Source organism: Cydia strobilella, chromosome 13 (assembly GCF_947568885.1).
Source record: "Cydia strobilella chromosome 13, ilCydStro3.1, whole genome shotgun sequence".
Lineage (NCBI taxonomy): Eukaryota > Metazoa > Arthropoda > Insecta > Lepidoptera > Tortricidae > Cydia > Cydia strobilella.
The window spans coordinates 8,619,637-8,632,089 of NC_086053.1; the positions used below are offsets into that span (position 1 = coordinate 8,619,637).

Below are 12,453 nucleotides of genomic sequence, written 5' to 3' on the forward strand. Positions count from 1 at the left end.
GTGTCGAAAGATGACAGTGAATTTATTGGGGTTACAAAATTTACTATGACAGTACCGCTCTAGTATAAGTTACTCTATGGTTACAGGTATAAATAGTAAAATGATGAAACAGAAGCGCACCGCGGCGTGGCGTGCTCGCTTCAAAATCTTCTAATACAATGCATTTATCACACAGTTTTATTGGGCAGCGCTCATAGCATCGCAAGTCACTAAACTCAATGTGTTTTAATATATATTTTTTTTGTTATTTCAAAAGCATTTGACAGCGGCAAGGAAAATTCAATTTCTGTAAGATGTTGTAGTGAGGATTTATTTTAATTTAAGTAAAAATAACGCCGCTCTATAAGTTGGTACTGGGTTTCATAAAGAAGAGGTCTGTAGTAAGTCTATACAATAACTATACATCGGTTTTTTTAGTATGAAATTGTTAATTGTTATTGTTGTATTTTGTACAACTAAGTTGAAATACTTTTAAAACTAACACGGGACTTAATCGCGTTTTAGTTTTAAAAGTATGAGTGAAAATCTTGTTAGTTTAAATCAATATAAGTTGAAATAAATCAATAAATAGGTATTATGATAAATTTGTTCTGTCTAAGTAAGAGTAAGTAATGTAAGTATAGTTTAAGTATGAATATTAACTTAAACTCATACAGTCCGATGTTATGGCGGCATCTTAGCTCTAATTAGGAACCTAAGAATGTAAAGCTGCGATACCGTCTACTCATTAAGTTTAATTAATCGATCTTAACTTTGTATCTTTCTTACCTAACATCATTTACCGGAGAATTTCCATATTTATCTGCATCAGGTTTTTGATGTAGGGCATCAAATGTTTTTATTCGCATTCCCGAGCTGTTATTCTCAACACGTGCTGACCGCAGGTAAGCGATCGTCGGAGAAGAACCAGTGTAAATTTGAAACCCTATTGCGTATATCTGTTACGAATCGCTAGTTCAGACTTACGTTAGTTGTTTTGAATCGAGGTCTAAGTGTGTGTTGGTAATTGATAATACGGGGCCTGGTGAGATGTGCGTGCGTGTGCGTCGCGTTTCCTTTTGTGGCTAGATTTGCGATGTGATATGCCAAACCTAACTAAAAATAAACGAAACTTAACCGGCCTGATAGGGCTCAAGCATACTGACTATTTCATTACCCGTACCGTATTAGCTTATCATGTGCTATCATACGTAATAATTAAGCTAAGAATTAGTAACATATTAAAACAAATATTCCTTACATGTGATGATGTCCTCCCAGACGTATCCGTCGACGGCAACATCCTGACAAATTAAATAAAAAGGGTCTTAACTATTACGTGCGTGGGCGCGAGCGTGGCTTGCAAATCCAAATTTAGTTTTGAAAATGCGACAACACAAAACACAGTAGAGCTGCCCAGATGCGTTGTATGTGTAATGGTAGGAGGGCTTGGGCCGAGTTTTTCGGAGCTGGCGTTTGGCGTCAAGATCTTCAAGTCGGGTGTGTTCAAAGTTATCAAGACCCGTATTGACAGCAGTTCGCCAGTCCGATCTCCGAGATGCAAGCTCCTGCCACGACTCGCATGATATGCCGGTGGCCAAAAGGTGGCGCTTCAAGACATCCCTTTACATGTAATTACCTACTAGTATTATAAAAACAAATTAAAAAATTTAAGCTTTATAAAATTGGGAAAAGTTTATCTAGGCACGTAAGATCTGAGAAGTCAATATCTATATAAATAATTTAAAAAGTTTTTTTTTTAACTTGGTTAATTACAATTGGTTCATTCCCGTTGCATGATAGTTCATAATTATTATCAATCCCACAACCAACCGCATTAAGTTTTATTAGATCGCTTTTGGTGAACTCGCGCTAGTACGCTTTTCGTCACGCGCATTACGAAATCTCACATCTTAATTCTTATTATCCAGGAATATATACATATATATTTTCTTGTAACAGTTTCAATAATAAATTAACGTTTATATTCACGATTAAGGTCGTTAATGTTAAAAACCGGCCAAGTGCGAGTCGGACTCGCCCACCGAGGGTTCCGTGCTTTTTAGTATATATTTTTTTTCATTAAACAACAAACTTTTCACTATTTCTAATTATACATTTTAATTTAAGCCAGCGTTTAAAGACATAATGTGCAGTAACAGCCCAAAAAGACCGGGGCCTGTGCTAGGGCTAGTTACAATATATGTGACACAATTTTAGAGAGCGATCGGATTTTGGATAAACAATTTTCTTATAATATAAAGTTTACTTAGTCAATTAAAAAAGCTTAATTAAATAAACATGCATTAATGGTATTTTTTATTTTATTTTTATGTACGTATTTAATATACGTATATTGGGTTTTATAATTATGTAAGTAGCTATATATATTATTTGCTATCTTATACACATACATAGATATATTTTGTTGCTATAGCGGCAATAGAAATACATCATCTGTGAAAATTTCTACTAACTAGGTATCACGGTTCAAGAGATACAGCCTGGTGACAGACAGATAGACGGACAGACGGACAGCGGAGTCTTAGTAATAGGGACCCGTTCTTACCCTTTGGGTACGGAACTAAGGGTTCCGTATTTTTGTTTTGTTATTTATTCGGTTTGCTGAAATATTTGATGACGTACTACTACAAGGGTTTTATGATCCTGCTTTTTTTTTTTTTTTTATAAACTGATCGGCGATTGGCCCTAGTCACACCTGATGGAAAGTGAAGACAGGGCCTAAGATGGAGCTCACCGGTTCAGTAACAGCCTATTCACTCTTGTTTTAAAGAGACCGAGGTCATATTGATCAGGGAATACAGATGGCGGGAGCGCATTCCATTCCTTAGCCGTCCGTACCAAAAAGGAGGAGGCAAAACGTTTCGTCCGAACGAATGGAATGTGGACCACGAATGGGTGCATACGCTCTCCGCGCCTGGATGTCCGATGATGGAAAGGGGAAGGTGGGATCAGGTCGTGCAGTTCCTGTGCGCACTCCCCGAAATGTATCCCATAGAACACCGATAGGCAAGCGACTCGACGGCGATGCTCAAGGCTCTGTATCCTTGACTTGACCGATGGATCATCGCCAAAGAGTCTATGAGCCCGGCGCTCTACTGAGTCCAGGGCCGCCAGCTGATATTTGGCAGGACCGTCCCATAGGTGGGAGCAGTATTCCATGCACGAGCGTACCTGTGCTTGGTATAGGGAGAGAAGCTGATTCTCACCTTAAATAGGACACCAAGTTTTTTGGCAGCAGTTTTAGCCCTAGACTCAACGCTTAGAGTTACCACAATAGTCACGTCACATAGATAGTCACGTTAAGTTTTGGTGTAGTTATAACACAGGATTCTATAGTCCAAAATGCACGTTAAGTTAATGCATAATGTTTTATAGTCCCATGAAAATCACATAAACTTGATAGAATGGAATCGACTGAGAATAGATTTATTTTATGAGCTTCGGAATGGCTATGTAAAAGTACGCAAGCTGGCTCGCCCAATTCGACTTGTGTTTAGAACGTGCTGTATCCATTAACAAGAAACATGGATTAGTAAGTACTTAAAAGTTTCTAGAATATAATATATCTAACAAGATACACAATTCAGTTTCGTTACTAAATATTACACGTTTATTAAAGTAAGGAAACAATGATTCGAAAGTCATATTAAAAAATATTTATTATTTAAGTATAAAAGCGGTTTTATAATGTCAATTAAGGAGATAACTCGGGGTTATCAAAGGGCGCGTTATTAGAAACGTCGCTTACGTTTAAATTGTTGTTAAGCCGGTCGGTGCTGGAGCCCTAATGGCGAACTTCGGAACGCCTAACGGTCCAGCAGCACTTGTTGATAAACTTTTCATCGAGGAGGCAATAAACGCCTTTACGGCGCCCCCTTTTACGGCCGACGACTGGGTTGTGGTCGGCTTTAAATAACTGGCGGGATGGAAATGCGACATCTGAAATGTCTCTGGCCTAGGCACGAGTTTGAGGGTTCTGATAATTATTGCTGTAATCTTTAGTACTTCCTTAATGCTCTTAGTATCGTTATTAAGTCGACGATATTTTGTATTCACTATATCTTAGTAGATTGATGATGGTTTGCTATGATAAAGTACTTAGATTAGATTAGGGTAAGCCTATAATTTTTATAATGAATGTTTTTTACTGTTATTTTTATAATGGATGTTAGTAGTACTCAGAAGATCCGCATTAACTTGTTTCTTTGTCTCCTAAGTCTCCTTACCCAGAACGGGACCATTTCGGATGTGTGCCATGCTAATGCAACAGCTTTTACTTGCTGCACCGGAGTCCTAGAAGTGCGACTCGTCAAGCGTGGTATTAGCAATTAGTGTGATCGCCAATATAGCTGGCACCGGTGCGTGTGCTGCGCTGCCCCTCCCAGTTCTGCTTTCTACACGCGCGATTTCACTGGCACCGGCGCCGAGCTGCTTTTTGTACCACACGCGATTTTTCACAAATACCTGCCTCTGCTAGGCACCTGTTACGTAGCTCACAAATCCATACGAGTCTTACGAAATACTTGCGATATTCTTGCGGAATATACAGGATGTCTAAAAAATAAGTGCATTCTCGTTACCAGGGAGGTTTTGGGATTACACTGAGCAACTTTTACTACGGGACCAACCACGAAATAGCGAAAAAAAATTCACCCTCCCATAGAAAATGGACTAGCCAAAATGTATGAAACAACCAATTATTTCGCGATATCGGGGTTGGTCCCATTAGTCCCATAGTAAAAGGTGCTCAGTATAATCCCAAAACCTTCCTTTGCAACGGGAATGCACTTATTTTTTAGCCACCGCGTACATAGACGTAGCAGACAATAGTATTGCCCGGTAGTCTTATTGTAAGATAAGATTATAAATGGTGGTGCGGGGCTTGCAATAGAATTCTTTGCACCCCGCACGCGCCAGCTTTATCAGTCTCTTGTTCAGGCTTTCTTTACCGGCGCCTGCCGGTGACTCACTATACTGACTAACGTATTGCGTATTCATGCTTGTCTCTCAAATTTCAGGGCTATCAAAATTATTTTTGAATGTTCTATCTAACGTGTACAATTTTTGTCGCGAGTTTTGTCATTGTGAAGTATTACCATGCTCGGGTGAGGCGAGGCGAAACACATTCCCATAGAAGCGAGAATGCTAGTTCGAAGGTTTCAGAGCTGGTTGTGGGAGCAATCAGTCACGTCATGAGGACGTCGTCAAATCGCGCCGTTCTATCGACCAAAGGCGAGGAAGCAATAACAGTGTATGCGTGACATACAATGTTACTCCCTTTCTCTTTTGGATGACGATGGTAGTGGAGGGAGGGGACTTGATGAACGCGATGCATTTATAATACCCGGATCGTAGTAACATAGAACTTGAAATTTATTCAATCTTGTTTATCTTCTGATTAGCATAAGCTATCTCGTGCTCAAGTTCGTCGCATTCAAATCGGCCAAAGGTTTCCCTTCCATCGATAACCATCGAAATCACCAACCGTCATTTGTCAGAAAGCTCTAAATCGGTTATATATAGTATGCATGCGTTTTATTTGTAAAATTGTTTTTAACGCTTGTGACATAAATTAATGGTTGTTTAAATGCTTTTGTGTACTTTGAATTCATCATTGGATTATATTTGAGAAGGTGTCGTTTTTTTTACAATCTAACGCTATTTGAGTGAAGTTTCATGTCCACGGATGTCTACATTCTTTGTTAAAACCGATTGTTATAATCTTCCTATTTTTTAACCTATCTAGTTTTCAAAACTTTAGATATGTAATATGCACGTAATATGTATGTTGTATAGGTTTAAAGACAAAGTATCATATTTATGACTATTATTTAACTTAAATATTTAATGATAAATCCGGTTAACCGGGTGCACATATGCCACGCTCTAATGGAATGTTTGGACTTTGGATAACAATGCAATGAAGGTAAATAATTTTGACGAACCCTTTGTTGTGCGGGACTTGTGCCGCAAAGTAGAGTAGAGCCGTAATTTTATCATAAATATTTTTAATGTTTTATACAAAGGCTATGCAAAGTTTGACTGGTGTATTTAAATATATTATGCATTTGCATTTGCGCCTTGATGAAACGGAGATCTCAATTTCGAATAATTTCGCTTCTTTTTATCTAGTTGAATAGGCAATCTATGCCAGGTTAGGTAGTGAAAGGTCAATAAGATTATATTTAAGTTCTTATGGATTGTTGGTATGTTGAGGCTATTCATGAAATGCTGTTATTAAAAAAATACACACATACACAGTACAGATATTTCTATGCTTACAAATACCTTCACGTTGCCTAAAAACGTGGTTAGGTAAGTATGTTATTTAAATGTTTTGCCATAAGATACGGCTAAGTTGGGTACAGATTGACGTATAATAAAAAGACGACAAAGTACAGTCAAGGGCATAAATATGTATACATTCCCAAAGTTTCAAAAATATGTGTACGCTCTTACACCTTAGACAATAAAGTCGTGTTCACATATTTTTGAGCCATTTGTCTGGATCGATATTTTTGCCTTCGACTGTACCTAATGACGATGAATGTGTTGATTGTAGCTATAATTGGTCTGAGTACAGTCGCCATCAGTTCAGATATCCGGAGCAGCCAAAGTGCTCATAAATATCTGAACATGCAATTAAACGTCATGATACCGAATAGAAGCTTTGTTCAGATATTTGTGAACACTTTGGTCGAGTTCCCGGCAAGCTCGGCCGAATTGCACCATGCCATACAAACGTAGTTCCGCTCTTATTTTAAAACTACGTGTTGGATTGTAATGAAACTTTGCACTTACAATGACATGAGGTATATCTAGGTCTGAAATTAGTTTATATATAACCCTATAACTCCAGTTTATAAAACAAACGAAATAGAGCAAAAACAAGTTTTGTATGAAAACTTAAATTCGCTGTTATTTTTTAATTACGTTGTTGATTTAGTCTCCTTTTATTCCTGAGCTGCTCTCCCCTAACGTTGCCTAATAAAAAACTTGTTTTTACGATCGTATTGGTTTTAAATATAATATGAATCATCTCGAACAATATCCCTACCAATATTATAAATGCAAAAGTAACTCTGTCCGTCTGTCTATCTGTTCTTCACACGTAAATCGCTGAACTGCATAAGATGAGGCCCGGGGAAAGGACATACAATAGTTTTTATAAATCATCATCATTCCACGCAGACGAAGTTGCGAGCAAAATACAATATAAAATCTAAGTTTTTTTTTGCTAAGCCGAGTTATATGATTGAACCAGTGGTCCGTTGGCCGGTACGGTTCCCAAGTGCTTATTATGATGTAGACTAAACACGCAGCGGAAGTTCACTTGTTCCGATTGTGCTGTGCTCACGCAACGTCCGCTTCATTGTGCTCGGCTCACTCGACGCTCGACGCGAGCGTGGAGCCTTTATCCCGAGTTGGCAAAATATTAATCCGCTGATTAGGGTAGGTAAAGCTAGCGCAGACGAAAACACGGCAATGTAACGTAGTACGTCTCATCTAGGGTTATTGATTTTTAAAATACATACACTATGTGACTATTCTTGGGTACACGTTCCATAGTTACTAGGAGTATGGCTTATTAAATTAAGTATATTAAATCTACTAATTACTAAACTGCTCAGTTAGGTAAATGAAATGAAGTTATGACCAGGGATATAACACTCTAGGTACCCATAGGAATAGTTATGTAGCCCAGTACCGCTTTTTATTGCTTATTTACTGAACAAATAATTTCAGAAGAAATATAATTATCATATCTGCTGTAGATATTGGTGATAATAACTAACCGAAATTACCGAGATCACTACGAGATAAGCGTTGGGGGTTGGGGGATGTAAGAGTGGTATTGATCGCCCTCCCTTTCGTTATTTTACTCTTTAGCCGTCAGTTTTAATACTTTTAATGGCGATTACGATTTTCCACTTGATAACGAAAGTATCGAGCATACGTCACCTTTTTCACCGATCGACCATAAGAGATGGACGTTTTGTCCTATCATTATATCGTGCGATAAGCGTGACCATAAAGAGCCCTGCAGAATGTACATTCATTTTGTTCTTCTCGACACATCTGTACGTGAATCAAATGATCAACATTTGAAAATACTACGTTTTTATTGTGTAAGCAAAAGCGGAATCTTCAAAGCGAATGAGACATTTCTGAATAAACACGAAACGAAAGGCAAGCAAAGCTTGTCTCATGTCCGCAAACATTTTTGGGATGTTTTTGTTTGCACTAAACTAATGGCTTAATATTGTCGGTAGAGTGGCAACTTTTTACAGGCGAGCTTATTGTTTGGTCCTTCATGAAATTCACAAATTCAAATTAGGACTCGCTTGGAGTTTGAAGGCCGTTTTTTGAACAGCGTAACTTAGGTACGTAGGCGGAGGATACGTCAATGACCTGCAAAACTCGCGGACCCGCATTCTGCAGGATTTAGCTTTAATAATTCAATCGGTGACTCTTCACAACGCCAGTATCAGCGTGGATACGGTAATTTGGTAATAATAGACTCGAAATAAAGCTCGCCCTATTCTGGCGCGGAATGTAGGCCCGCGTCCTCCGTGTCCGTAGGCAGGCTCCAGTACTTACATTACAACTGGATTTATAATTCGAGCAGAGCTGTGTTCCTCGCTGGAAGGCTTGTCATTTACAACTAGTTCTGTGACCTCGCTAACGCATTCCCGCGCCTGCACCTAACTGTACTTTCCCGTTGACTTAATACCGACTTTAGACAAAACCTGATCTTAGGCAAGTGCACATTATAGCGATGGCGATCAACTGTTGCAATTTAATTATGTTTGGTTGAGTATACGAAGCTAGTGTGTAGATCGGAATGAGGCAGGCGAAGCCGCAGGGCTCCGACGCGGCCGCGGCAGCCGCGGCTGGCTGCGGCGCTTCGCCGGGGCCGCACATTCCTCCCGAAGGCCCCCGAGCCGGCCCGAGCGCGCCCGAGCGCGGGTGCCCGCGGCCCACTTCACACCGGTGCTTGCGCGAGCGCGGCGATCACGTCTCGTCTGTAACTACGCGATCCGCGCGCTGTCAACAAACTTCTATACAACGAAATTAGTTGACGGCTCAACTTTCGAGTGATCCTTTCAATATTGACTGGTTTGTTGTGTTGTGTTTGACCTCTGCAAGAACTCGTATCAGTTCAACATTGACTGAGTGAAGGAACCGTGTTATTTTTTGTTTTGGATCGCGTGCGCTCAAAGCGAGTTGTGGACGTGTGTGACTGTTTTTTAAATGGAAAGTGCTTGACTCAGTGGTTCCCGTCTTGTCTTCTGGACCTGGATTTCCTCTTCACGGTAAATAGGCATCCATTCGGGGCCCGGTCTCGTGCCTCGAGCGTCTTGTAGTTGCTCAGCGGGTGGTGACTCTATGGCCTCAATTGTCCACGTTTTGCGTGTGCCGTTAACTTTTAATTCTTTTTTAATTGTTTCTTTTGCAAGTAGTTTATGATTTGTTCAAATATTCTAGTTTCGTATAAAGGTGTTTTCGTGTTATTATTGTTTTGACATGTGATCATAGAGCTCCTAGTTCAACATCCTAATTGGCTTTATTTAAAATTTAAATATTGTACCCAAAATGGTCAAAACAACAGAACTGTGCAGTACCTATAAATTCAACCCCATTTACGCGTGATTAGGTGCGGACGGACCAGGATGCGTTGATGTCTTTTATTAGACCCCAAACGCTACGGCTCGGCTGGGTTGGCTCTCAATAATCAATTATGTATTTTGTGTATCTTTCATTGAGAACAATAAAGTATGTTAGTAGTATCTCATTCTACTTACGTGTTGGCATCGTGATTAGTACAAATCTTCCGGTTAATTACTGGTTTTGTTCTGTATTGTGACGTCATAAGGAAACTAACTAAGCTAACTTTGGTTGAATAATAGTATGTAGTTAGGAAAGATTTAGTCATTTAGTAGTAGTAGTAGTAGTAATCACTTGATTGTACTCAACACATCAGGTTTACAAAAATAAATTACAGTACCTAAGTGCAAATACGAACTTATCCCTATAAGGGATCTCTTCCAGGCCTTCCAGCTAACCATTTAAACGGTAATTTCACATAGCATTATATCTTACTACTGTTAAGATATTTTAAGTTGTGTGGTAGTGGTAGTAATAAAAATGGTCCTTCGAGCCTGATTTATAACATTTTACCAGTTCTTAGAATTTACTTAGGGTTCATTCTTTCAATATCCGTACATATTTGCATATTCCTTAACAGTCTTGTTTACGGCATTTAAAAGATAGCATATCTCGTGTCCATTTAAATCCAATAAGGCATTCCGAACAATCTTGAACGCCCGGTCTGAATATTTGTGATCTTGCTCAAATGTTTATACCTGTGAGTCAGCGCAATCAACATGGGTCCGAAAAAGGTCTCCATAATTATATACCCACAAGATGGCCGGACTCTAATGATATCCTTGCCCCAACCTTTGTTCAACGCGTAATTTTGCTTCCATTCAGCACTCCCCCTGTGCAGTAAATCATCTGCTTTAGATTTACCATTACAACTTTGTGTGTTGTTAACGTGATTCCAATTATTTCCATGCTGTAGAACCTGCAAAGCTGAGAAAATTGTCTCAGAAGATTATTATCCTCCAGAAGTTATCCCCCAGTGGCGCAATTCTGGGGTGTAGGTCTTTTCCCCGTTGGGAATAAGCAAACTATCATATCTGAATGAACAATAAATAAGAAAGAGATGAGCAATAAATATGGAAAAAACGGCCAAGTGCTGCAAGGATTTGTTGTTATAGGGGCAACAGCGATACATCATCTGTGAAAATTTCAACTGTCTAATATCTAGCTATCACGGTTCATGAGATACAGCCTGGTGACAGACAGACAGACGGACAGCGGAGTCTTAGTAATAGGGTCCCGGTTTTTCCCTTTGGGTACGGAACCCTAAAAAAAAATGGAATAGCTGTTCATTACATTCATGTTGATTATAAAAGGCTGTATTGGTTTTAAATCAAAGTACCTACCTAGGTAGTTAGGTACTACTGGATAATGGCTTGCTATACATACGTATTGGCTTTAATTAATTTAATTTGCATAAACCATTGTTGCCCTACTATTACGTAGTTGTTGAGGCAGTCAGCGCCTCAATTAAATGTGGAAGCATGTCAGTTTTAATTAGGGCATTATAACTGACTTATAAACTTCGTACTACTAAATATGACGGCCTATTTCGTCTTATGATTATTATGAACTATAAATAAAATATCTTATGATGAGGTAGGCTTATGGCTTATTACATAGAAAGTAGGTACCTATACTATACATATAATCAATCGCAAAGGACGTTGAATCCGAAAGGCTCGAAATATCTGCATATTAAAAATTTTGAACTATTTGCTGTAAAGTCGTCATATAAGGTACTTATTTTTTTTACTTGGGGTAGTGCTCTAAACTATTAAAAAGGGAGTATTATAGGTACCTAAATATGGTAGATAGTAATTTATGTAACATATCCAAACAGTCAAAATATTACTTACCTTGAGAGATTTGATTTCAATCTTTGAAATCAAATACGATGTAACGATGCTAACAATTGTTATAACTAAGTAGGTATTTAAGTATTAGGTATCCGTATAATCGTATTAAAGCAATCCTGACGTGACATAAATGTGTATCTAAGCAAATACATAAATATTTGCATAGAAGGATCCACAAATTCCAACATGGTCGTCAAAAATTTGCTTATGTCTGTAGCATTTTTCTTCTACCAAACACAACTTTGTGCTATTATAACAAAACTTAAAATCATAAGGCAAGCAATCATAAAAACAGCCTAAACATGGTTGCTGCTTTTATAATAATAACCAGAAGGCAGTATACCATTATTTTATCTTATACTATTGATAGCGTCATGGAACTAACGTTGAGTCAGGTGCAAACAGGTTTACCCAACCGTCAAAATAAAACGTGATTATTATAATAGGTTTTATTTCAAACTCTACTATCCAATCCAGCCGTTCTCAAAGTGTGCTCCGCGGAACCCCTAGGGCTCCGCAAAGCCTCTGTTGGGGCTCCGCGAGGATACTTGTAATAGGTAATAAGAAAAAAAAACCGGTCAAGTGCGGGTTCGTTTAACTCGCGCACCGAGGGTTCCGTACAAACTATCAATTTTCTCATGTAAATAGAATCACAAAAGACTTGACCAGAAATATACTAAGCGTAATTGTGTACTGCGCCATCTATCGGCAAATTGGCTAACTAATTTGCGCGACCTGTATGTTATGTATGCTGGTTTTTTCAAGGATACTTAACCTTTCAAAGTGGCATACGTCATTTTTGCATTGAAGGAATTTCGAGTTTATTTTAAATAAATCAAATTCCTAATTTAAATGACGTTAATTGTCCGCGAGGCGGTTCCTGTCACTTCAAGGGTTAATTCTTTATCATGTGAACTGATTTCGC

General features: G+C 38.7%; 1 protein-coding gene across 2 annotated transcripts in view; it reads left to right on the top strand.

The window, feature by feature from the left end:
* LOC134746626 (uncharacterized) overlaps positions 1–12,453 on the top strand; it is a 164,845-nt gene that overhangs the window by 71,782 nt on the left and 80,610 nt on the right. Inside the window, exon 1 of one of the 2 annotated variants that reach the window (XM_063681064.1) lies at positions 9,032–9,320. The exons of the other annotated variant lie outside the window; for it this stretch is intronic. The gene's annotated coding sequence lies outside the window, so the exon portion shown is untranslated. Of the gene's footprint in view, positions 1–9,031; positions 9,321–12,453 lie in introns of those variants that run through there. 2 annotated transcript variants of the gene reach the window in all.